A 26056-nucleotide genomic window follows, 5' to 3' on the forward strand; every position below is an offset into this window, starting at 1 on the left:
TACGGTACGTTACAGTTGGTATCAGAGCGGTGTTCTTGTAAAGGGTTATGCCTATTGCCAGTCGCAAGAAGCTCATAAGGTCACACCTCAATTCTGGAAGTTTTAAGTTTTCAAAGATTTATGTTATGTAGTTTGCATTAAGTATGATTTCAGCATGTCCATATTTTTAAAGTTCAGTTACGTACATTTTATGTTATTGATATCATGTTCATATGCATGTTGGATTTACGTATTGGGGAATTTTAGAACAGTATGGCTCCTAGACGTTTGATTGCCCGTGGAGCTAGGGATGAGGACCGAGAGTCTCGTGATGGGGAAAGAGCCACTCCTCCTCCTCCACCTCCAGATATGCAGGCACAGATGCTTGCAGCTATGACACAGTTCTTCGCACAGGTTGCGGGGAACCAGGCTCCAGCAGCAGGAGGTACAGGACCAAGGTCCCAACCGGAAGCAGTGTATGAAAGATTTCAGAAGATGAATCCTCAGAAGTTCTCAGGGACTACGAATCCTACGGTGGCGGAAGAGTGGGTTTAGTCTATAGAGGTGATCTTTGAGTATATGGAATTGCAGGATGTGGATCGAGTCCGATGTGCCATTTTGTTCCTAGTAGGGGATGCAAGACGATGGTGGGACAGTGCATCGGTGGCAGTTAATTTGCCGATGTTGTCTTGGGATGGATTCAAAGAGATGTTCTTCGCTAAGTACTTCACTGAGGAGGTACAGGCTCGTTTGACTACAGAATTCATGACGCTACGACAGGGAGATAGTAGTGTGGCTGAATTTGTGAGAAAGTTTGAGCAGGGTTGCTACTTTGTGCCACTCATAGCTAATGATGGCCGAGCAAAACTGAGGCATTTCATGGGTGGTTTGCGGCCAGTCTTGCGCCGTGATGTGAGGGTAACTGGCCCTACTACATATACTACAGCTGCCGTTTCTGGAGCTCTGGCGGCGGAGCAAGACCAGCGAGACATTGACACTGACAGGTTGGGAAAGAGGCCCTTCCAGGCACCACCGCAGTCGCAGCATCCATATCAGCGACCTCAGCACAAGAAACCTTTTCAGGGGCAGCCTGGAAAGAAACCTTACCAAGTACCACCTAGAGGCAAGGGTCCTATTCAACAGCAGGGGGCGTCACAGAAGCCCGCCAATATTCCGGCATGTCCCAAGTGCAACCGACATCATCTAGGACCGTGTCTGTATGGGTCAGGTAAATGTTTTAAATGTGGATCTACGGACCACATGCTGAAGCAGTGTCCTCAGTGGAAGCAACCGACCCAAGGGAGGGTATTTGCCATGCATGCACAAAAGGCGAACCCAGACACTACACTACTGACCGATAATCATTTCTATTTAAGCTTGGTATTATTTGCCTTGCATGTGGAAATTTTACTTGAGATTATTAGAGTGTTAGTAAAACTTTCAAGTTAATGGAAATATATTGATTTCAACTATGCTTAATGTTAATGATAGAATTTGGGGATATAAGTTTGGTGTGGTGTTAACATCTCTCAGGAAATATTTTCATAAAGAGATTAGCCACAACTGCACTGATAGATTCAGGAGCCACTCACTCCTTTATATCGGAGACCTTTGCTAATCATTTGGATCTCAAGTCCATTGGCCTAGACGTAAATTTTCGGTGATAGTTCCATCAGGGGAAGAGCTATTAGCTACCAGTGTGGTTAGAGACATTGATTTGGAAATGCATGGTCACCTGGTATATGCAGATTTGATCATATTGCCAATGCCAGAGTTTGATATCATTTTGGGAATGGACTGGTTGACAAAGAACAAAGTTCTTATTGATTTTCAGAAGAGGTCGGTGTTGGTCAGACCAATGGGCATGGAGCAGTTTCTATTCGAGCCAGCTAGATGGAGGAGTTTTCCTCGCATGATTTCTTGCATGCAGGCGAGGAGATTGATTTCCAAAGGGTGCCAGGCTTTCTTGGCCAGTATTGTCTCAGCACCTGACGTACCCACTCCATCTATATCAGAGGTGCCAGTAGTAAGAGATTTTCCAGACGTCTTTCCAGATGACGTCGTAGGCCTTCCACCGAATAGAGAGGTGGAGTTTGCCATCGAACTCATGCCAGCACAGTGCCAATCTCTAAGGCACCATACAGATTAGCTCCAGCTGAGATGTTAGAGCTCAAGCAGCAGATACAGGAGCTTCTAGACAAGGAATTTATTCGCCCTAGTTTCTCACCTTGGGGAGCACCGGTACAATTTGTGAAAAAGAAAGATGGGAGCATGAGGCTTTGTATCGATTACCGTGAGTTAAATAAAGTAACGATCAAGAATAAGCATCCATTGCCTAGAATAGAAGATTTGTTTGATCAATTGCAGGGAGCTACTGTATTTTCTAAGATAGATATTCGATCAGGGTATCATCAGCTGAAAGTAAAAGATGCAGATGTCCACAAGACTGCTTTCAGGACCCGGTATGGGCATTACGAGTTTTTAGTGATGCCGTTTGGAGTAACGAATGCTCCAGCTATTTTCATGGATCTCATGAATCGAGTATTCCATCAGTATCTTGATCAGTTCGTCATAGTATTTATTGACGACATCCTCATATACTCGAAGAGCTATGAAGAACATAACCAGCATTTGAGGATAGTCTTACAGATTCTTCAGAGTCGCAAGTTATTTGCGAAATTCAGTAAGTGCGAATTTTGGTTGGAAAAGGTAGCGTTTTTGGGTCATATAGTATCTAGTAGTGGTATTGAGGTGGATCCAACGAAGGTAGCAACTGTCAAGGAATGGGTTGAACCAAAGAATGCATCTGAAATCTGCAGTTTTTTGGGTTTAGCTGGTTACTACCGTAAATTCATTCAAGGGTTTTCATCCATAGCAGTGCCAATCACTTCATTGACCAAGAAGAATGCTAAGTTTGTGCGGAGTGAAGAATGTCAGAAGAGCTTCGATACTTTGAAGCAAGCTCTTATTTCAGCACCAGTGTTAGCCATGCCAACAGATCAAGGAGATTTTGTATTATACACTGATGCATCTAAGCTCGGTTTAGGAGCAGTATTGATGCAACAGGGTCGGGTCATAGCTTATGCTTCCAGACAGTTGAAGGTACATGAGAAAAACTACCCGACACATGATTTTGAGTTAGCAGCCGTTGTTTTTGCATTGAAAATTTGGAGACACTATCTATACGGTGAGAAATGTCAGATTTTCAATGATCACAAGAGTCTCAAATATTTCTTCACACAGAAAGAATTAAATATGAGACAGAGACGTTGGTTAGAACTGGTTAAGGATTACGACTGTGAAATTAGCTATCATCCGGTAAAAGCTAATGTTGTCGCAGACGCATTGAGCAGAAAAGTTGCAGTCATAGCTCATTTATCAGCTCAGAGATCTCTTCAGTATGAGATTCAAAGGTTTGACTTGGAAGTTTATCGCAAGGGCAAAGCTCCTAAGCTATCTAATCTGACAGTCAAATCTTCTTTGTTAGACCGTATTCGAGCAGGGCAGTCTTCAGATGAGCAACTACAGAAATGGAGACTGAAAGATGAAGCGAAGGGCAGTGTTCTCTACACAGTGTCAGATGGTATTGTGAGATACAAAGATAGAATGTGGGTGCCTAATGGTGATTCAATCAGACAGGATATTTTGTCAGAGACACACGCATCTCCGTATTCTATTCATCCAGGAGGTACCAAGATGTACAAAGACTTGAAAATTTTGTATTGGTGGCCAGGGATGAAACGAGACATCCGCAGATATGTATCAGAATGTCTCACTTGTCAACTAGTGAAAGCAGAGCATCAGAGACCAGCAGGGATGCTTAAGTCACTTCCCATTCCAGAGTGGAAATGGGAGAATATCACCATGGATTTTGTTGTGGGTTTGCCGAGGTCAGTCAGAGGATCTAATGCCATTTGGGTTATAGTGGATCGACTAACTAAGTCGGCACATTTCTTACCAGTAAAGACGACTTTCTCCATGACGCAGTATGCAGAGCTTTATATCAGGGAGATAGTTCGTTTGCAAGGGATTCCAGTTTCTATTGTGTCAAACAGGGATCCGAGGTTTACATCGTCCTTCTGGAAAAGTTTACATGCAGCCATGGGGACGAAATTGTTATTCAGTACTGCATTTTCACCCTCAGACAGATGGCCAGTATGAGCGAGTGATTCAGATATTAGAGGATTTGTTGAGAGCTTGTATGATTGATTTTCAGGGGACTTGGGAGTCTAAACTACCACTTGTGAAGTTTACCTACAATAACAGTTTTCAATCATCAATAGGTATGGCTCCTTATGAAGCTTTGTATGGACGAAAGTGCAGATCGCCAGTTCATTGGGATGAAGTTGGTGAGAGAGCAGAACTTGGTCCAGAAATAGTTCAGCAGACTGCAGATGTGGTGGTTAAGATTCGTGACAGAATGAAGACCGCCCAGAGTCGTCAGAAGAGTTATGCTGATTAGAGAAGGAGAGATCTTGAATTTGCTGTAGGTGATCATGTATTTGTTAAGATAGCACCTATGAAGGGTGTTATGAGATTTGGGAAGAGAGGTAAGCTGAGTCCGAGATTTATTGGACCGTTCGAGATTCTTGACAGATTTGGAACACTAGCTTATCGTGTAGCCCTACCGCCGAATTTGGCCGGAGTGCACAATGTATTTCACGTTTCGATGTTGAGGAAGTATCTAGCAAATCCTTCGCATGTTCTGAGCCATGAGCCGTTGCAGTTGACTCCAGACCTGTCTTATGAAGAAAGACCGATTAAAATTTTAGACAGGCAAGAGCGTAGGCTTCGAAATAAGACGATTAAATTAGACAAAGTCCAATGGCTGAATCAATCAGTGGAGGAGGCCACCTGGGAAGCTGAAGCAGATATGAGACTTCGCTACCCAGAGTTGTTCGGTAAGACTTAATTTCGAGGACGAAATTTGTATAAGTGGGGAAGATATTGTAAAGCCAAAAAATCAGTATACGTAAAATCCATGCATTTATTTAATTTATGAAATTTATTATTTTAATTATTTATGTTTATTTAATGTACGTTAAAATGTTTTCTTGAGTTTTATGTTTCAGGCGATTATTCGAGGCGAGATCGAGGGAAGGAGACCGGGAAGATTTTTAATAAATTTTTATGCAGTATATTATTTTAGATAAGGATGAAGTATTTTAAATAATTTAATTAATTTTAGAAATTTAAGAGTCTAATTAAATTATTTAAATGATTAATTGATTTTAAAATTTTAGAATTTGTAGCATTTGTGCATCTTATTTAAATTAAAAATTTATAGTAAGGTTAATATGAGTTTTATTTTAAATTAGTATGTTAAATATTTTAAATATATTTTATTCATGTTAAATAGCCTTAATTGATTCACTAATATACACATGTTACAATTGTTTATATGTATATATTTATATATATATATATATATATATATATATATATATATATATATATATCTAAAACACACTTTGACTCACACACACACTCACACATTTACACACACATATACACGCATGTCATATATACACACACACCCACACAATTCTATTATTTTATTTGACTAAAGAGAAGAGAATTTTGTTTTAAACTCTTGTGCCAATAATCTCCATATCACTCACGCATATATTCAATTATATATATACACTCACACACGTACATCATATACACACAAAACACATTTCATATATTGTCTCTTTTGACTATAGGAATGAAATGTTTTTAAAACTCTTACCTATCAATTCTTCTCTCCCTTTTCCTCCTCTTCCCTTTCCCCTTCATCGAGCTGATATTTTCTGAAATTTCCAGCATATATTTAGTAAGTTATCTTTGAAGAAAACTGAGCCAAGTTCGTCCCGGATCGTCTCCCGTATCGTCTCCGCTTCGGCATCGTCGTTACGGTATTTTTAAATATCAAAAGGCACGTATAATCTGTTCTTGCTGCATCGATCATGTCATATTATGTGTTGAGTTGTTTTTAAGCATAAAAATGTATATATGATGTAGAAGTTTGAGCAAGAAATTTATTGAATATATTTTGAACAAATTAGATCCGAAAATTCCTGTTTTGATGTTCTTTCGAAAACTGCAATTTTTCGGTACATATTTTGAGAAACCTTTCAGCTACAAAAACGTAGATATTTTTGATACGTTCGTTTTGATATAAAATTAGAGTTAGTTAGATTAAAAACGAGTGAGTTATGGTGTTTTAAGTATGACTGCTCAAATTAGATCCGAAAATTTCTGTTTTGATGTTCTTTCGAAAACTGCAATTTTTCGGTACATATTTTGAGAAAACATTCAACTACAAAAACGTAGATCTTTTCGATACGTTCGATTTGATATAAAATTCGAGTTATTTGGATTAAAAACGAGTGAGTTATGATGTTTTTCGTATGACTGATCAAATCGTGTTTCAAAAAGTTATGAATTTTAATGTGTTCTTGAAGTTTTTATGTTGCAGGCTTTGTTGGGGATCGATGGGTGATCGTTGCTGCATATAAGAAAGTTAGTAATGATGTTTAGAGTATTTTTGAGGTTTCGATTCATGTCGTTAAGAGCTTGAATTATTAAGAAGTCGTAAGAAATAAACTTTAATATAAATGACAGTATTTTTGGGTCGTATAAATTGTAGGGTGATTATAAAAGTTTAGTTCATTGTTATGGTGTCCTAGAATGGTCTCATAGTGTTGAATCTTGATGCATTATGTGTTAATTGGGAGAATAGACATGTCATAAAATTTTCATCAAATAATTCGTTGGGCAGACGGACACGGACCCGGAGATGGAGATTAGCACGGGATTCGTGCCTTCTCCTTTCTTCGACACATATTTAAACGCACAGACACGGACCCCTACACGGACCTAGGGACGGGGTCCGTGCCCCTTCTTTTACATGACACATATGAGGCAGTACCTACACGGACCTGGGGCCTGACCTGGGTACGGGGTCCGTGTAGCTTTAGTTTTTGGGATAAATAATTTATCACTTAAGGTTTCGTTTGAGGTTTTATGCTATGATTTAACATTGATGTTTTACAAGGTCAAGTGGTGAGAAATTATAGAATGATCTAAGAATTTATTTAGCTTGAGATTAAGCATGACTTTTACGTTTAAGTTGTATACGTTAAAGCTTAGGAATTCATGTTAGTATGTTGCAGCAAAGACACGATTGACATCCAACGAATCCCTCAGCGCCAAGTAAGTATGTATGACGTGCATAGAAAATATTTGAAGTTTTTGAAGTATGCTAAATGTCTTGTGACCAAAAAGTGAATGGGTTTGTAAGTCGGTGAACGTGGCCGAGGACCTCTCCACCCCGTTAAATTTTGAATGGGTTAGATCGTGGTTGGAAAGCTTAAATTATGAACGGGGACCAACCAGCCCGTTAAATTATGAACGGGGATCTTATGTATGTGGCAGTGGATACGTCCCTGTCAGCCCAGTACTGTGGTTTGTCTGATCAGATATTTATTATGTTATGGGTCACTTGCTTTAAAACATCCTCTACACAAAATGATGAAGTTAAGTATGTTGAAGTATGAAAGCATGTTAAAGAAGAGTTTATGTGATGGCACGTCATATTATGTATGTAAATATGTTCAAAGTTTATGCAAAGTTCAAGTTTGAAGTATGTACAATCTATTTTGAAGTTGTATGCGATTTTATTATGTAGTACTCGTTATTCTCAGTTTATACGTGTTGAGTCTTTAGACTCACTAGACTTGATCGATGCAGGTGAGTATGTTGATGAGGAGACAGGAGGTGGCGACCAAGGGGCAGGCTTGGACTGAGCGGAAGGCTAAACCCGAGGACCACTATGTTTATGTTTTATGAAAACTTTAAAATATTATGTTTTTATGTTGGTTGTGAGATAATTTGGAATAAGTACTTTGTTGGAAAATTTGAGTATGGGATGTTGATTTTAAATATTATTATGTTGAATGATAAGTAACGACTGTATGAATTTTATGTTTAAGAAAATTTTTAATTTTTCCGCAAATTTTGAATGGTAAAAAGTACGGTACGTTACACTTCTGATATATCTGAACTGATTACTTATGAGTTCGAGGACGAACTCAGATCTAAGAGGGGAAAAATGTAAGGCCCGAGAATTGAGTTTGATACTTTGTATTGATATATATAAAGTATGAATAAGGAAGGCAACAACAGAAGTGGAGGAACGATGTTGCAAAACTAGAAAAAATTTTAGACCCTCTTTATCAGAACTGATAATTAAATCCCAACGATGATTAAGAAGATGATTAGCGTCCGGGTCCCCACAGAGTAGATATCATACCATACATAATACGACCAAGGAAGAGGCATATGGAATGCGAGTCATGGTTTCTATATCCTCATCAGTCTTAAGGCACAAACTTAGATAAAATCACTTCCTGATACATTCTCATATATCCTCTCATGGACTCCTCCATAGAGAATCTATTCAGTATGGTATTGATATAATTAGTGTTAGAGTAGGTGCCCGTCGAGCCAAGTGTTGGCCGAGTGTTCACAATGAAACTCTATGTATAAGCAATCTTTATTTTAATAATATTTGATATTATTATTTTGGCACATCTTTATCTGTATACCCATGCTAGTTGCATAGATAAAGCCCTTGAATATACAAATGGTAGAAAGAATATGAGATGCTCATATGATGAGTATCATGAAACTCATATTTGTAATACTGTATATTCTAAACTGTTCCTAGTCGATTCAGCCGCCACTAAGAAGGATATAGGCCGCTAGAGTTCGAGACTAGTATCTGCGATGTGAGTACCATGTTTCATTGGTAGGGGACATTGTGATGTCCGAACATGCAGATATGTGCTCCTTGTAGAGTGCACTGAACAACCCTCCATAAAAGGACTTTCCAAGTGGTTCTCACTTATCGAGTGGAAATGTCCTAGTTTATGGTTGTACAGAATTAGTCCTTATGACCCGGGACAACATTGAGGCTCTATGTGCTAGAATTACACTTTGACTTGTTTACCGACTCTCATGGGGTCATCAGGTGGCAAGGTTGGGTGTTCTGTCGAAACACATAGGAGTCGATGCATTGTAGTCGGGGATTCACCGCTTACCTTCGGGTATGGATATCCTATGTGTTATCATGTGTTAGTAGGTTGAAATCTCTGGCCAGAGTATGGTGGTAATTATGAAAGGGGTTTCATAGATTACACCATTGATGCAACTACGACATGACACATAGTATTGATTCATTGACAACTCTCGATAAACCAATGGTTGTCGAATCGATCGGGATATATGAGTTGAAGGGACCGTACTGTACGCTAACCATAATTGAATGGTTCTTGCAGGCACTATCATTTGATACCTAGGGAATCATGTAAGCGATGCTGCTAGGCGTTTAACATGATTGGTTGGGTATTATCAGACTTGAGTTCTGACGTTCTTAATATCAAGGAGTTGATAATTAAGAATGGAGCAATTGGGGTATGCTCATATAAGGACATGTTTAGTCCGAATCACATGGAGATGTGAACCCACGACTAGTTGTATCAATGAACCATTGAGGGCCACACAAGTACTAGCTTTCTAGATCCCGTTGAGAAGGAGAAAATAGTTCAATGCGTTGAACGGCTTATAAAGGAGTTTATAAGCGTAAGGAAAATTAGAAGTATGACTTCTATAAAGGAGAAAATAGTTCAATGTGTTGAACGACTTATAAATGAGTTTATAAGTGTAAAAAAAAAAAATAGAAGTATGACTTCTATGAGAGAAATGTAAATTTTAATTTATGGAAGTGTTCCTAAATTAAAATTAGGCCAAGTGAATAATGTATTTGAAAATTGTGATTTTCATAAACATTATTATGGACTAAATTAAATTAATTCAAGTGTTGAATTAATTAAACACTAGTGGACCTAGTAGAGTCCAAAATAATTAAATTAATTCAAGTGTTGAATTAATTAAATTGTATTGAGTCTTGTAGAGCTCAATTTAAATTAATTATTTAACTAGTGGGACTTGGGTAAATTCAAGTAATGTTTAATTAGTCTCAAATATGTTTGAGATAATTAAATTTAGTCCATGGTTTTTATTTTGATAAAAACCTTATAATATGCATGCATGGGAGGTGAAAGGTTGGGAGACTACTTTTTGAGTTTTCAAGGCATGGCATGCAAAAAGTGATTCAACTTTTCCCACAACCAAGTCTAGTCTTCCTTCTCTCCTCCCACACTCTCAATGGCCGAAACTTGACAACATTTTCTCTCCCATTTTTCTCTCATTTTTGTTCTTCAATTTGTTGAGGAACACCACACTTCTCTTTGAAAAATCCTCATATTTTTCTAGTGCAAAATATGAGGGGATCTACCTAGTTGGTGGTGGGCCTAATTTGAAGGAAAGTTTCAAGGTAGGAGGAAGCTTGTAGATTTCTTCATGCCATACAAGAGCTAAGGTGTTTACACCTTAGTTGGAGCCATCATCAACCTCAAGAGGTTGATAGGTAACGATTTTCTTACACCCTATGTATGACATAGTTGTGTTTTTGTATTTGCTACACCAAATGCATGGTGGCCGAAAATTTTAGCTAAAAATTTTAGATTTTTAAACTTCCGTTGCGCTTCCGGTCACCGTAACCGATCCCCTTTCAAGTGGTATCCGAGCTATGGTTACGTTTTTGTGTAGCAAATACAAGATATTATGTTGAGATCGATTTCTAACCGCATGAGAACAAAATTTTGCATCGAATCAAGGCCACCTTTGGGGAAAATTTCGGCAGCAATTTCGGGCAGCCCAAGCTGCCCGAGGGGCTGCCCGAAACAGGCAGCTAGGGCAGCCCAAGGGGCTGCCCGAACAGCCCCAACATTTTTAAATAAAAATTTTTTTTTGGTAAGTTGGCCGGAATCCGGCGACGGAGCTCCGGCGACGGCGATGACGGCTAGGGTTTCCAAATGTGTTTTGGAATATCAAAGTGTCATGGGCCTTGAGTTGTTTGTGAATTTTAAATGGGCCAAAAATATTTTTGGTGAAAAATGAGTTTTTGGGCCCTTAAGTTTAAAATTACAAAAGTTGCAAATATTTTCTCATGAAATAAATATTTTAAGTTGGACTTTAAATATTTCTAGTAAATGGTGATTTACAAGAAATTTGGTTATAAATAAATTAATTGGAAAGTAGACAAAGGTGTTTGTATACTTTGTTAATTTAGTTTATAATCGTGGCGGTTAGTGATTGGATCAAGATATATAATATTGGATCAATTAATTATCACAATAATTAATTGATGGTGTATGATATGTGATATTATGCATGAAGGATGATCAAAAACCCAAGCCCAATTTGCTAGGTGTATGCTAGGATATTTTGTGTTGAATGATTGTAATAATTATCAATTTATAAAATGGGCTTGGTTTATGGCCCGTTCCCACCCCTCATGAGATGTATCCCTATTTGTCATGGATATTTATTTGTAAATATTAGTATAGTGGATGATCAAGATTGGAAGTTGGTGGCCATGATGATTATGAAGATCGAAGACATGTAAATATTGGAAGCTTATGTAATAGTTGCATTTGCATCCCGTGCATTTCCCTAGGATTGGACCTAGGCCCGTGTTTAGCTCACACGGTCCGTTAGTATTGGGGCGATTGATCATCCTTGTTTTGTTTACTGTATATAATATATGCATGATATGTTATAAATAATGAGTATGTGCGTTATTATTATGATATTAACAAAGTTGCATGAATCCGGCAAACATACGATCAAACATGGCGAGCTTTTAAAATAAAATTAATGATGAGACCTTTCAAAATTAAAAACCCTCATTTTGAATAAGATTCAAAATTAATATCAAGCCCGAAAAGGGAAATTATAAATTTGTTTATAATTTCCTTGTCTTCCATCGACAATGGGTGCATGATGAACGCTACCCGTTGTGGGGACCCGGGCTCTAATTCTTTTTCTTGGGATTAAATGGATCGTTATTCTAAAATGTGGGTCAAATTTTCGCTTTTTACATAAAAACACATGTAATTAAACAAGCATAAGTTCTTTATTAATTTACAACATACAAACACAATATATGTCTTATTCTGTATGTCCTCAACTAACCAGTATTAAAATACAGTACATAATAAAAGACAACTACTGGTCCATCTGCTACGCCCGTGATCTCCACGCTAACACGATCATCTCTGTCTCGACCCAGATCCTGCCCCACCTGTTGTTATGCACACATACAGACATAACAACAGCCGGAAAACCGGTGAGAACAAATCCCAGTATAAACATGTATACATGCATTAAAACAATCTAAAACATGAAACATGCTAATATGAATGTCATTCATATATAATCATGCAATGCGAGTCTAATCATGTCTAGACGCGACTCGACTAGAACTCTAGGGATCCCGTTGTGAATAAGACGGCACTGTCTGTCACCTACCCTCCCAATCGAGGTGCTGACCGTCTTATTCCTAGACTTCGGCCTGATCTGTATCCGCGTCTACAATAGGGGCGGTGATCTTCCCCTAAGCTGTGATATCGCCGAACGTCTAGTAGTCTGCCTGATCTCCAGACTGTCCTATCTTAATGCATGAATACACGATCTGTAAACAAGCATAATCATTCTAATGCAATGCCACATGATCTGTAAACAAAGCATAGCAAGATTTGTATACAAGTTCTATAAACAAATCTATAAACAATCATAATCATATTTAGATATAAACAATAAAACAAGTATGTGATTTTGGTTGGGAAACTCAAATGGGATCTCATTTGAGTCGTAATTCCCCAAACAAAACATGTACTATACCTTTCGTCGCACAGTTGCTGTCACGGTTGACAATACGAATCTGAAATGGAAATGTTGATACAAAATCTATCAATCTCTTATCTAATCAACACATATCCAAGTCACTTATACAATCTATACTTTATCTTGATACAATTTGACGGCATAACGACATATATTCTTAATACCGGTCAATCCCATCTCAACAAATATCAACATATACCATCCTCAACTCACAATCGAATCATATGCACAACACCATACTGAAAATCGATACATTTTATTCCTAAACATGCTGAAATTCATAAGAAATGCATACGACATCTTTTCTTCGTTCTAGTTTTGATTATAAACTCATAATCCTCACTAGAATATCTAAATACAATCATAACAGCATTTCCCTTACATGAAATTCTTGAAACATGTTAGAACTGAATAAAAAGTGTACCCTTTCAAAGCCTTCGACGCAAAGAACAAGAATCTCAGCTCGGATTATAATTTGGATGGCTGAATCTTGAGATATCTTACCTCAAACTTAAAGAACTTAAGGAATTATTTGAGGGAGCTCTCGGTTCTCTGTGCTGGAAGGGAAGAATGAATGAATCAGCACGAATTCATATATATACCATGCCATGTGTCACGTTAAGAAGAAAGGGTGGATGGCTCGCATGCAGCACCGCGGGTGCGGTAACGTTAGGAGCGCGGGTGCGCTATGCCCTCGGCAGAAGCATAATTTTTCCAAAACAGTCGACCGCGGGTGCGGTCTTTACACCGCAGGTGCGGTATGGTTAGGACCGCGGGTGCAGTCTTGCAAACTCAAATTTGGGCACCCTACTGTCCATGCACCGCGGGTGCGGTCTAAATCTACCGCGGGTGCGGTGTTGCACATTCCAAATTTTCATATTTTATCGCTTCGTTTCGCCCTGTCTGTTCTTGCGTTTCGTATTCAACTATCTACAAGAATATCCGGCATTACATTTCTCAATTTCTGTCTGTTCATATTAAATCTAGGGCATTACATTTCTCCCCCTCTAAGACATAAGTTCGTCCTCGAACTGAATAAATCAATCAAAGTATTTAAGACAGTATTAAAATCAAAAACTGACTAAATACTTACATCATAGAAATAACTCGGGGTGTTTCTGTCTCATGCCTGCCTCTGTCTCCCAAGTCGCTTCCTCGATGCCATGACGACTCCATTGAACTTTCACAAGTGGAATATTCTTCGTTCTGAGTTTCTTTTCTTTCCGATCAAGGATCTGTATCGGTTGTTCCACATAACTCAAAGTCTGATCAAGTTCAGCTTCGTCAGGTTGAATGACATGAGAAACATCTGGCATATATCTTCGTAACATTGATACATGAAACACGTCATGTATTCCGGATAGAGAAGGAGGAAGTGCAAGTCTATAAGCTCTATCGCCAATCTTTTCAAAAATTTCGTAAGGACCAATGTATCGAGGAGATAGTTTCCCGCGTTTGCCAAATCTTACAACGCCTCTGAAAGGAGAAATCTTTAAGAATACTCTATCTCCTGCCTCAAATACTAACGGTCTACGTCGGATATTGGCGTACTTTGCTTGTCTATCCTGTGCTGTCTTCATTCTTTTCTGAATGACTTTCACCTTCTCAGTCATGTCACGAATCATATCTGGCCCAAGTTCTGGTACTTCTGAGATATCATCCCAATATAGCGGAGATCTGCACTTCTTGCCATACAAAGCTTCAAACGGTGCCATCTCGATACTCGTCTGATAGCTATTATTGTAAGAAAATTCGCAAAGAGGTAGGGAATCTTGCCAACTAGTACCAAAATCTAGTACTACGGCTCTCAACATATCCTCTAGAGTCTGGATAGTCCGTTCTGATTGTCCGTCTGTCTGAGGATGATAAGCAGTACTCAGGTGTAAAGTCGTACCTAAGGCTTGCTGCAAACTGTGCCAAAATTGAGAAGTAAATCGTGGATCACGATCTGATACGATAGACTTCGGCACTCCATGCAATCTGACTACCTCTCGAATATAAATCTCCGCCATCTGATCCTGTCTATACGTCATTCTGTACGGAATGAAACAAGCAGATTTGGTCAATCTGTCAATAATGACCCAAATCTCGTCACAGCCTTTCGATGATCGAGGTTATAACTTCGTCACGAAATCCATAGAAATGTGGTCCCATTTCCATTCAGGAATGGCTAAGCTTTGAAGTAAACCTCCGGGTTTCTTTCTTTCAGCTTTCACCTGTTGGCAATTTAAACATTTAGACACAAATTCGGCAATGTCTGACTTCATTTGCTTCCACCAAAATTGTCTCTTCTAGTCATTGTACATCTTCCTGCCACCAGGATGAATGCTGAACCGACTACAATGTGCTTCTGACAGGATCTGCTGTTTCAACTCGGCAACATCTGGTACAACAAGACGGTTATTCACGTACAGCACATGATCATGTACCTGATATTCTGACATATGTCCTGATCTGACCATTTGAATCGATCTTTGCACGTTCTGATCGGTTTGTTGGGATTCTTTGATCCTCCTGATCAAGTCCGGCTCAACTTGAATAGCAGCAAGTCGTAGTGGCCTCCTATCTGTATCAAATGCTAATCCAGAGAGCCAGCAACTTTCAACTAACTTTGTAACACCTATTGTTGACATGATTAGATTTGTTTATAGATCTGGTATGCAAATTATGTTGAGATGATTATGCTTTGTTTACAGATCATGTTACATCGCATTAAGATGATTATGCTTGTTTACAGATTTTGTATTCATGCATTAAGATAGGACAGTCTGGAGATCAGGCAGACTTCTAGACGTTCGGCGATATCACAGCTTAGGGGAAGATCATCGCCCCTATTGTAGATGTGGATACAGATCAGGCCGAAGTCTAGGAATAAGACGTACCGTCACCCCGATTGGAGAGTAGGTGATAGATCGTCTTATTCACCCCCGGATCCCTAGAGTTATAGATCGAGTCAAGTCTAGACATGATTTGATTAGGACTTCATGCTTATATGGATGTGGCTCCTAGATCATGGGACCCATCGTTATTGCTTTCAGTTGTGCTAGCATGTTTTATGATTTAGACTGTTTATATGCATGTTTATTTGATTTGAGCCGCATGCTTAATTTCATAGATTATGAAATATATTATGTTTATACATGATCGCATGTTTTATGAATTAGTTTGTTTATATACATGCTTACCATGTTTTATACTGGGATTTATTCTCACCGGAGTTATCCGGCTGTTGTCGTGTTTTGTATGTGTGCATGACAACAGGTGGGGCTGGATCAGGGTCGGGAAGATGACGAGAGAAGACGAGTTTAGCGTGGCGATTCCGGACTTACAGTAGATTGGATTTTACTACTTGAACTTTAGTAGTTGAACCTTAGATTAATTAAAAAGACTGTTGTACATTATATTATCTTTACACTGAAATGTAATTTTATACAGATATGTATATTATGTAGATGTCATTACCTTCCGCACTTTATTTTAAAAAGAAAAATTTTTAGACCCTGTTTATCAGAACTGATAATTAAATCCCAACGATGATTAAGAAGATGATTAGCGTTCGGGTCCCCACATACATTATCTTTCATTTTTTGAAATTCACCACCGCGGGTGCGGTCTTGTTCTTACCGCGGGTGCGGTGTCGCCTCGAATAAAATTTGCCAGCTTTCTGTCCATGCACCGCGGGTGCGGTCTTGGTTGCACCGCGGGTGCGGTGTGGCTTCGGCCTTTCTTGCAAACATCCACAATTGCATGACCGCGGGTGCACTCCTGTTCTGGGCGCGGGTGCGGTCTTGCAAACCCTATTTTCTCATATCTTTTCTTCCCTCATTGATTGTCATGCATTCTCATATCTTCCGAGTCTCTAGTTAATGAAGCTTGATAATCTTAGTTTATCAATTCTATAATTCTCGGGCATTACACACACTAACCTTGGTAGCATTCCACCAAATGCGTGCAGCTTTGACTAACATGAACACTGCACAACTGATTCTGTCCTTGTCTTCATAGTTCAGATGGTCGAAGATCGCCTCAATTGCTTTGATCCACTCAACAGCCACTAATGGATCAGTGCTTCCTGCAAACTCCGGCGGATCCATCCTCTTGAAAGCAGTAAAAATCCCATCTGTACCAACTGCTTGCGCCACTTGGCCTCTCACTTGACCTCTACCTTGACTTGTTCCTTGCATACGAAGCAACTGCTGGATCTGCTCACTATGGACCTTGGCCTGCTCTTTCAGTAACTTGCCGAACTCATCAACAACTCTAGAGGAAGAACTATCCTCACCCTCTGCGGTTTTCCTCTTAGGAGGAATACTCTACAATGTGCTCACAAAATGCATATCAATAGATAACAATGAATAGATGTAGAAGAGGACATACCCGGACTGTTGAAAGTAGACGAAGTCATATGCATTGGTCCGAAGAACGGTGCTCTGATACCACTAAATGTGACACCCTTGACCGATTTTATAAAATGAGACATCGGAATATTAAAAATTTGCTTAGAGGGAAGGAGGATTTAAAATTTTCTTGACATAAACATACACGATCAATCAAGTGTTTCATCAAAATACAAAATATCATTTTTGATCATGTCAAAAATGCTAAAAAATAGCCTTCTTCCTTCCATCTTCTATGCATATGACATCGGCTCCAATCAACGTCCTGGCTCGTCCCTCTTATCTGCATCACATGAAATAACTGAAATGAGTATAAAACTCAGCAAGTCGAACTCTTACATAGCAATGTACATATCATGCTCTGTAAAACATAGCTTTGAAATCATAAAATACCATCAACTATGAAACATGAATAATCATAACAATAATGATGGTATTTCTCTTTTCTAATGTGGATTGATATCTAAATAGTATCTCTGTCTCTGTACCTATATCCCATCGATATAAATCGATAACTCTGAGGGATATAAGCCTATGGTCGTTGATCAACTAATTGCATGCAATCTCTGACTATGTATATATCAATCCATAAAACATTTGAACTCTCTCTTGGGCATTTTATCAACCACTTTGAAGACTCTTTTCTCTAGTATTCCCTTTTTACAATTGAGACATATAATGCCTCCATAATATACAACATAGTGTATCAATACATAACATGAATCAAATGAAGGGAATAGCACATTAAAACCATTGAAAAACAATACATATAGTATCATGTGAGCACAAGGAAATGAATTCCACTTACAACCACTTGGAACCTTGTATCTAATCTCTTGATAACAATCCTACAACAATAAACCATGTATTGAACCATCAACAACTCAATAATCATAAATCCATATCAATTAATCCATAAAATCAACACAACACCAAACCCATGATTTCTCCCAACTCCAAAACCAAGAATAAACTAAACCAAAAGCTTACCTTAGCTTCCTTGAACCCAAAATAACCTTGATCTCACACCAATATTCCAACAAGAGGCTTGCATCAAGAGAACAATAGAAAGAAAATGGAACCCTAGCTCACCCCTTGAGAGAAGAATCGAGAATGAGGGAAGAAATGAGAGAAAATAGAGAAGCACTTGTATATAATCACTTAAAACTCCAAAAACACACTTTTTAAAAATCGCTGGCCGCCCGGGCAGACATCTTTTTCCGCCCGGGCGTGGAACTCTCGGCAAAAATACATTATTTTCGAACAAGGGCCGCCCGGGCGCACATCAATTCCCGCCTGGGCGCGCACTCTGCGCACTGCCACTTCAAATATCGCTTCTGAACCGCCTCTTCCCTTCATAATTTGGAAAAGTGTTAAAAAAAATCCCTTAGAATTTCAGATCATTTGGAGGTCTGAGTAAAACGTTATGCCCATTCTCCCAACATGTGTCACTGGAGGAACTTCGAAACACACGACACACTTCGGGGCACTTTTGGCTTACTTTCCACAATGATTTGAACAAAACTCAAAATAAGAAAGTTACACCTCTATGTCTTATCTAACCACTCCAATTGGCCTCATACCAATTGGCTCCACATACGAATTATCATGAATTAAATCGTAACGCCGCTACAATAGCACTACACATCATCTATAACCAACCATACTAAAATCATAAATCGAAACTCTTAACATCCAAACTATACTTAAACTTGACCAAGTAGTCAATAAACTTATGAAATCTTAAACCGTACCGTACACCAGGCTTGGATATTACATATAACATCGGTCACTTCCCACTAGACACTCTTCTTTATGTGGCTTGCCACATTTAGGACATAATGGTCGTTCCATCTCTGAAGATGGCACAGAATATTTATTGTGTTGCTCCATCTTGCCTTTTCCTTTGTGACCACCTCGAGTACTAGCACTTGTCCCTTGCCCTCCAGCTTGAAAAGCTTGCCTTCTTAAATGCCGCTCCTTTTCAATTTCTTGTTCATCGTGCTTGGCAAGTAAGGCTTTTTCAACGATGTCTTGATAAGTGATCACCTTGGCCATATGAACATCCCTTCGAATTTCTGGTTTCAACCCACGAAAGAAGTGTTCTCCTTTGTCTTTATCATTCTCGACAATGAACGGAACAAACACACATCCTTCTTCAAATTTCAATGTATACTCAGCAACAGACAAGGAATCTTGTCTCAACTCAAGAAATTCTTTAACCTTCTTAGCTTTAACTTCTTTTGAAAAGTACTTGGCATAAAATAACTCTTTGAACTCATTCCATTTTAACTCACGGACATTAACAGTCACTTTAGTATCTTCCCACCAGATGCGGGAGCTTTCACTAGCATACACATAGTACATTTCACTCTATCTCGATCAGTGAACTTCATATAATCAAATATAACCTCCAATGATTTAACCCATTCAAGAGCTACGAGTGGATCGGCACCACCAACAAATTCTGGAGGTTCATTCGCCTGAATAATTTATAAGAACTACCTTCGGTGCTTTCCACTCTACTATGTCCTCTTCCTTGACCATGACCCTGGGTTGAGGTATGCAGGCTCAACAAATGTTGAATTTTTTAACCATGAACTTTCGCTTGTTTTTGTATTAATTTATTGAATTCATTTACAACGTTGGCAATCCTATCAGTGGTAGGGGTCCTATCATCCCCTTCAGTAACCTTTCATTTAGGAGGCATTTCCTACACATAAGCTCACTTTAACATAAATAGGAAGAAATAATAAATCAATGGCAATGAAATAAAACCAATCCTCGATGTTAAAATCAATAGATGCAGGATCGAAAACATACCGGATTGTCTTAGGTAGAAGAAGTTATATATGGTCCGAAGAACTTTCGCTCTGATACCAATTGAAACACCCCACTCCCATGACATTTAAATTAAAAAGGAAAAACCATGCGCGGAAGCATTTGAAATTACACGGGAAAGAACAATAAACCATTTACATAATAAACATTTTCAAAATCATCATCAACATATCTTTAGTTCATTAACAAAATACAAGATACTAAAATTTTTAATATTTCATCATGCCAAAATAAAATCTAAAGCCAACACAAACCTTTCATTTCATTCATTCATCCAAACTACATGACATTTTAAAACTTTACATATGTTCACTCCACCACAATTCAAAATGACAAAACCAAAAAGTCTTTCCCTTGGCCTCTTATATGACTTCTCCCGCCTCGAACATTCCATTTCATTCCTTTTATCACCTGTATCACATGACATTAACTGAAATGAGATAAAACTCAGTAAACAGAAAGCTATACATAACAAGTAAATATACAAGGCTTGTCTTGAAACATGGCTATAGCAATGACATTATGGAAATGGCAATAAAGAATGAATCATAAGTCTCAAATCAATGTAAAAGGTATCTCATGTCATGAATTAAAGGAAGGAAATGACAGTCTTGTGACATGTGACCTATGGCAAGTATCTCTTTGATATAAATATCAAAACTGTGAGAGATACTTCATAATCATGTGATTGGCCAATGAAACACATGTAATAACTATCATTCATTAGATTTGATCATGGGAAATTTCATTGAAGCAATTCAAGAAATACTTGGTAAGCAACAATAGAGTACTAGATCCTTATCAATGAATTCAATGATATTCTCGGCTCAATAAACAACTAAAATACATACATCAATAATTTAACAAGGGAAGGAGCTAGATATTAATAACTATGGCTTTTACACATATAAATCATATGAGCAATAGAAGGAAAAGCTTCTACTTACAACCCACAAGCACTATGGTTGTTATGATGATCTTGAATGATTCCTACAACAATAAGCACAATAATAACCACAAATAATCACTATTAATCCAAGGAATCAATCAATTCAACTTAACCCTTCAATATAAACCTCAATATCTCTAACCCTTCCAACTCCAACAATAAAATTATTACCTTGAAGCTTGGAGAATTAGGTAGAAACCACTAAGAAATCAACTAAAATCCTTGCACTTGGAGTAGAGAAATGTAGGAAATAAAACTTTGAGAGAAAAGGGTTGAAAACGTTCAAAGGAAAGGAGAGAAATGAGTAGTGTGTCGAAGGGTCTAGAATTGAGTTAATAAGCTTCCATTTACTCCAAACACGTGTTTTCTATGCCATAGACACGGACCGTGTGCCCCCCTCCATTTAAGGGTCCGTGTACACACTGGAAATCACACATTTTTCTTGCCAAGATCCGGACCCCGTGTAGGGGTCCGTGTACCCTCTGCCAAGGGCCAAAACTGCATTTTTTTCTTCCGAATTAGCTAAAGTGGTAAACATAAAGTTGTAGCCCTATGTCTTTTCTTGCATCTCCAATTGGCCTCATGTCATTTGAAGGTCGGAGTAAAAAGTTATGCTCATTCTCCCAACATGTGTCAGTGCAGGAATAACGATACACACGACACACTTCGGACCACTTTTGGCTCTTCTTCCCTAATGATTTGTACAAAACTCAAAACATGAAGGTTATAGCCTTATATCTTATCTTTCTAATGGAAGTGGCCTCACATCAATTGGATCAATATACAAAACATTATACTAAAAACAACAACTACTGCCCCGTTTGTCATACCGTTTATGCCCTTCCATTTCCTATTTGGCTCTAGATCAACTTTCTATTCTACCCATTCACTTCCATAATCATCACAAACTATGAACATAAGACCAAAAAAATAACCATATAATAATCATTCCAATAAACATATCCACAATTAGTAACCATTCAATATAATCTCGACCAGTAAAGCATAAAACATGATCATAACAATAATAAACCATAAGGATTAACATGATAAAATGTTGGGCTATTACAGTTTAATAACATCATTCTTTAATCTTCTATTTCTTATCACTACTTGCAAATCATTGTATAGACGAGAATTACATAAGGGGGTTCAAGGAAGCATCGCATCAACTCATGAGTAATCGAGAAGAGCTTGCAAGCAAGGTTCCAAGCCTTGAAGGGTTCGTGATTCAAGGAAATGAGCTTGGGGGCCATAAGATCGTTGTGCGAGTGTTAAATGAAGAGAAAGGCAAAACGCTTCACACCCGAGCTATCAAATCCTACCCCCCGAGCGCCAACTTTACTGCATAAGAAGTGAATTCCAGAACCATCCGCGCCTGAGCGGTAACATCTTACTGCCTGAGACGACCAGTCCAGAAGACCTCACGCCCGAGCTATAGAATCTCGCGCCCGAGCACGTCGTGCTGTTAGAAAAATCTTTCTTTCTTAGTTTAAAGCTTTAATTGTTTAGGTAACTAGATTTTCATATCTTGTTTATTTTGTAAACATATAGGCATGGAAATTTGACTTTACAAACATTATTGATTGAATAGAATTTAATTGTTCTTGAGTTTTCTCTCGAACAACAAAAAATCTTCTTGCTTTGTATCCTTTGTATGAGAACCCCACGAGGTAACTTTGGCTCACAGCTGCCCTGGAAGTCGATAATGCAAGCTCGTAGTACATCCTCTAGAATCTGAATCACCCTCTCTGATTGTCCGTCTGTCTAAGGATGGAAGGCAGTACTGAATATCAGCATAGTACCCAATGCCTGATGGAGATTCTTCCAGAACACATACGTTGTGGGGACCCCGACGCTAATCATGTTCTAAATCATAATTATGACTAATTAATCAATTAGTATACAGGGTCTAAATTTTTTTTAAAAAAATGCAAAGCGGAAACGCAATGTAATTTACTTCAAATTACATATTAAACACAAACATACAATCTTGTGTTATCTACAAGAATTCAACTAGGTTCAATTACATATCAGTGATGAATCCTAAGTTGCTTCGAAGCCCGGATCTCCACGCTATCTAGTCCAGCCTCGTTCTCTTCTTGACCCTGAACCTGTCCCACCTGTTGTCATGTACACATACAGACAAGACAACAGCCGGATAATTCCGGTGAGAATATAATCCCATTATAAATCAACGAAACATACAATCATATGATAAACATAAAAGCATGGGCAGATAACAGCAATATATATCAAAAGATGAAACATAATCAATATCAAACTGTCGACAAAGCTCGTGACTCCACGACTCAGACTAGACTCAATCCTAGCCTAGGGATCCCGGTTTCCAGACATTAGCATTCCATATCAACCAACAGTAATAGAACAAACTCCAGTTCTATCCACGTCGATATAGCATCGATCACCAGTAATAGAAGAAGCTCTGTTTCTATCCACATCGGTATAGTCTTGATCACCAGTAATAGAAGAAACTCCGATTCTATCCACATCGATATGACATCGATCAACAGTAATAGAAGGATATACAATTCTATCCACATCGATACAGTACCGATCACAAGTAATAGAAGGAGCTATAATTCTATCCACATCGATAGCCAATTATCCGGTGACAGACTATGGCACTACCGCCAATACACTATCTCATGACATCGTGCAATGTGCCCGTGGGGATCCTACCACTAACAGACACTTCTGTCATAAGATTACTCTTCTAATATCTGCTATCTATAAATCAAGAGAACAAGTACATCAACCAAATTAATGCAAATATCAATACAATAAAGTAAAGTATGTGATTTAGGGAAACTCAAGTCTAAACCGACTCAAGTCGATCTCCCAATACGCATTGACTTATACTTTTATCTTCTCGCTCTGACGAAGACGAAGTCCTGAATTCAACTCTGTCCATTCTCAATCTGGTAATAACAATACCGAACAGATACAGTATCAGTATATAACTCAGTTCAACACCTGTTCTGATCAATACTCAAATCAAAACATAATCTGATTAATTCCAATCGACATATGGTATCCCAATATAATCGAAGTCACTACTGAATCTGATCAATATCAATTTACGGATGTTTTGGCGGCATAACAATACAGTCTCAATAACCCCGTCAGTCTCATCATCACAGATATAATACCAGAACACATAATCAATATCGATATAACTCATAATCTCACCGATAATACAAATCTGATATCAAATCTCAATCAAATCGACTCCGAAAAGCATAACAATTACATACGGTATCTGTTCTTCAATCCGGTTTCGATTATACAATGTCTGATATCGCAAGAACAGTATATATGAATTCTATTCAATTCTGACAATACCATAATTTCAAAGCATGTCAAAACGTAACGAAACTTACGTCCAGTTGTAGCTGTCGTCGCTAGAAACACGAAACCGAAGTCGGATTCAAAATCAGACGGGTGAATTTCTTGTAAATCGAATTCTAAAATTAAGAAGTAAAACCTCCCTTCAATTCTCCATTTCTGCTGATTAACGTTGCTTACATATATATATATATACACGTCGCACGGTGAGGCCAAATGGCTTGTTCTTGTTCTGCATGCTTCGCGCATATGCACGCTCCAAGTCCGCGCATATGCGCCGGAAGCCTTATCCAGCTACTGGACTACTCGCGCATATGCGCGCACATAAGTCGCGCATATGCGCCAACCTTTCTGCCCTGCTCGCGCATATGCGCCGTTCATGTCGAGCATATGCGCCAAGCACTCCACTAGGCTACTGGACACCTCGCGCATATGCGCACCCACACGCCACGCATATGCGCGGGGTCTTCTGTCCACTCCGCGCAAGACTCGAGCGTCACGTCACGCTTGTGCGCGAGCACACCTCCTTGCACATACATTTTGCGTCTTTTCTTACCTTTCCCGGTCCACTCCGTTCCGTCTATAATTACCTTGAATAATCAATAAATTATTTCAGATTAATCTCATATTACGGTAATTATACCCAAATCATTTCAGATTACGGTAATCAAATTCTCGGGCCATACATACATGAACCTCGGATCCTTGTCTGACACGATGGACACTGGAATCCCATCCAGTCTGACTATCTCTCTAATGTACAACTTTGTGTACTGAGTCATGGTGAAAGTCTACTTGATCGGTAGAAAATGAGCTGATTTAGTAAGCCGATCAATAATCACTCAGATGGCATTGTATCCCCCAGTAGTCCTCGGAAGCCCTGTCACAAAGTCCATGGTGATGTTCTACCATTTCCACTCGGGAATAGGGAGTGGTCTCAGCTTTCCTTCAAGCCTCTGATGCTCTGCATTGACCTGCTGACAAGTCAAACACTCGGAAACAAATCGCAGGATATCCCGCTTCATGCCCGGCCACCAATAAAGAGTTTGAAGGTCTTTATACATCTTCGTACTCCGTGTATGGATGGAGTACGGGGTGCTATGGGCCTCGCTCAAGATACATGCTCTAAAGGAATCACTATCAGTAACCCATACACGGTCCCTATATTTGACTATGTCGTCCACAACTGTATACGTCTCTGGCCTTAGCCTCATCCCTCTGTCTCAACCTCTGCAATTGCTCGTCAGAAGTTTGCCTTGCCCATTCTGTCTCTCGATGTCGACTGTACTGCCAGAGTAGCAAGATTTAGGGCATTCGCCCCAGGCATAAACTGCAAGCTCAATTATCTGAATCTCCGCCTGTAGCGGTCTATGTACTGACAAATGGGCAATCATTGTCTACTTCTTGCTCAGAGTGTCTGCAACCACATTAGCCCTACCCGAATGGTAGCTAATGTCACAGTCATAATCCTTCACTAGCTCTAGATATCTCCTCTGTCTCATGTTCAGCTCTTTCTGCGTGAAGAAGTACTTCAGGCTGTTGTGATCAGTAAAAATCTGAACTTCTCCCCATACAGATATTGTCTCAAAATATTCAGAGAAAACACTACTGTTGCTAGCTCGAGGTCATGATTCGGATAATTCTTCTCATGAATCTTCAGCTATCTAGATGCGTAGGTTATAACCTTATCATGCTGCATCATAACCGCGCCCAAACCGAGCTT

The 26056-nt window shown here is 38.9% G+C and overlaps 1 long non-coding RNA gene across 1 annotated transcript; it reads left to right on the top strand.

Annotated features, from left to right (window-relative positions):
- Window positions 1–5670: 5670 nt before the first annotated feature.
- Window positions 5671–7933, top strand: LOC140840437 (uncharacterized). Its single transcript, XR_012119972.1, has 2 exons — window positions 5671–5879; window positions 7717–7933. It is a non-coding gene; the product is annotated as an uncharacterized lncRNA (long non-coding RNA).
- The last annotated feature ends 18123 nt before the right edge of the window (window positions 7934–26056 follow it).

Source organism: Primulina eburnea, chromosome 9 (genome assembly GCF_022965805.1).
Source record: "Primulina eburnea isolate SZY01 chromosome 9, ASM2296580v1, whole genome shotgun sequence".
Classification (NCBI taxonomy): Eukaryota; Viridiplantae; Streptophyta; class Magnoliopsida; order Lamiales; family Gesneriaceae; genus Primulina; species Primulina eburnea.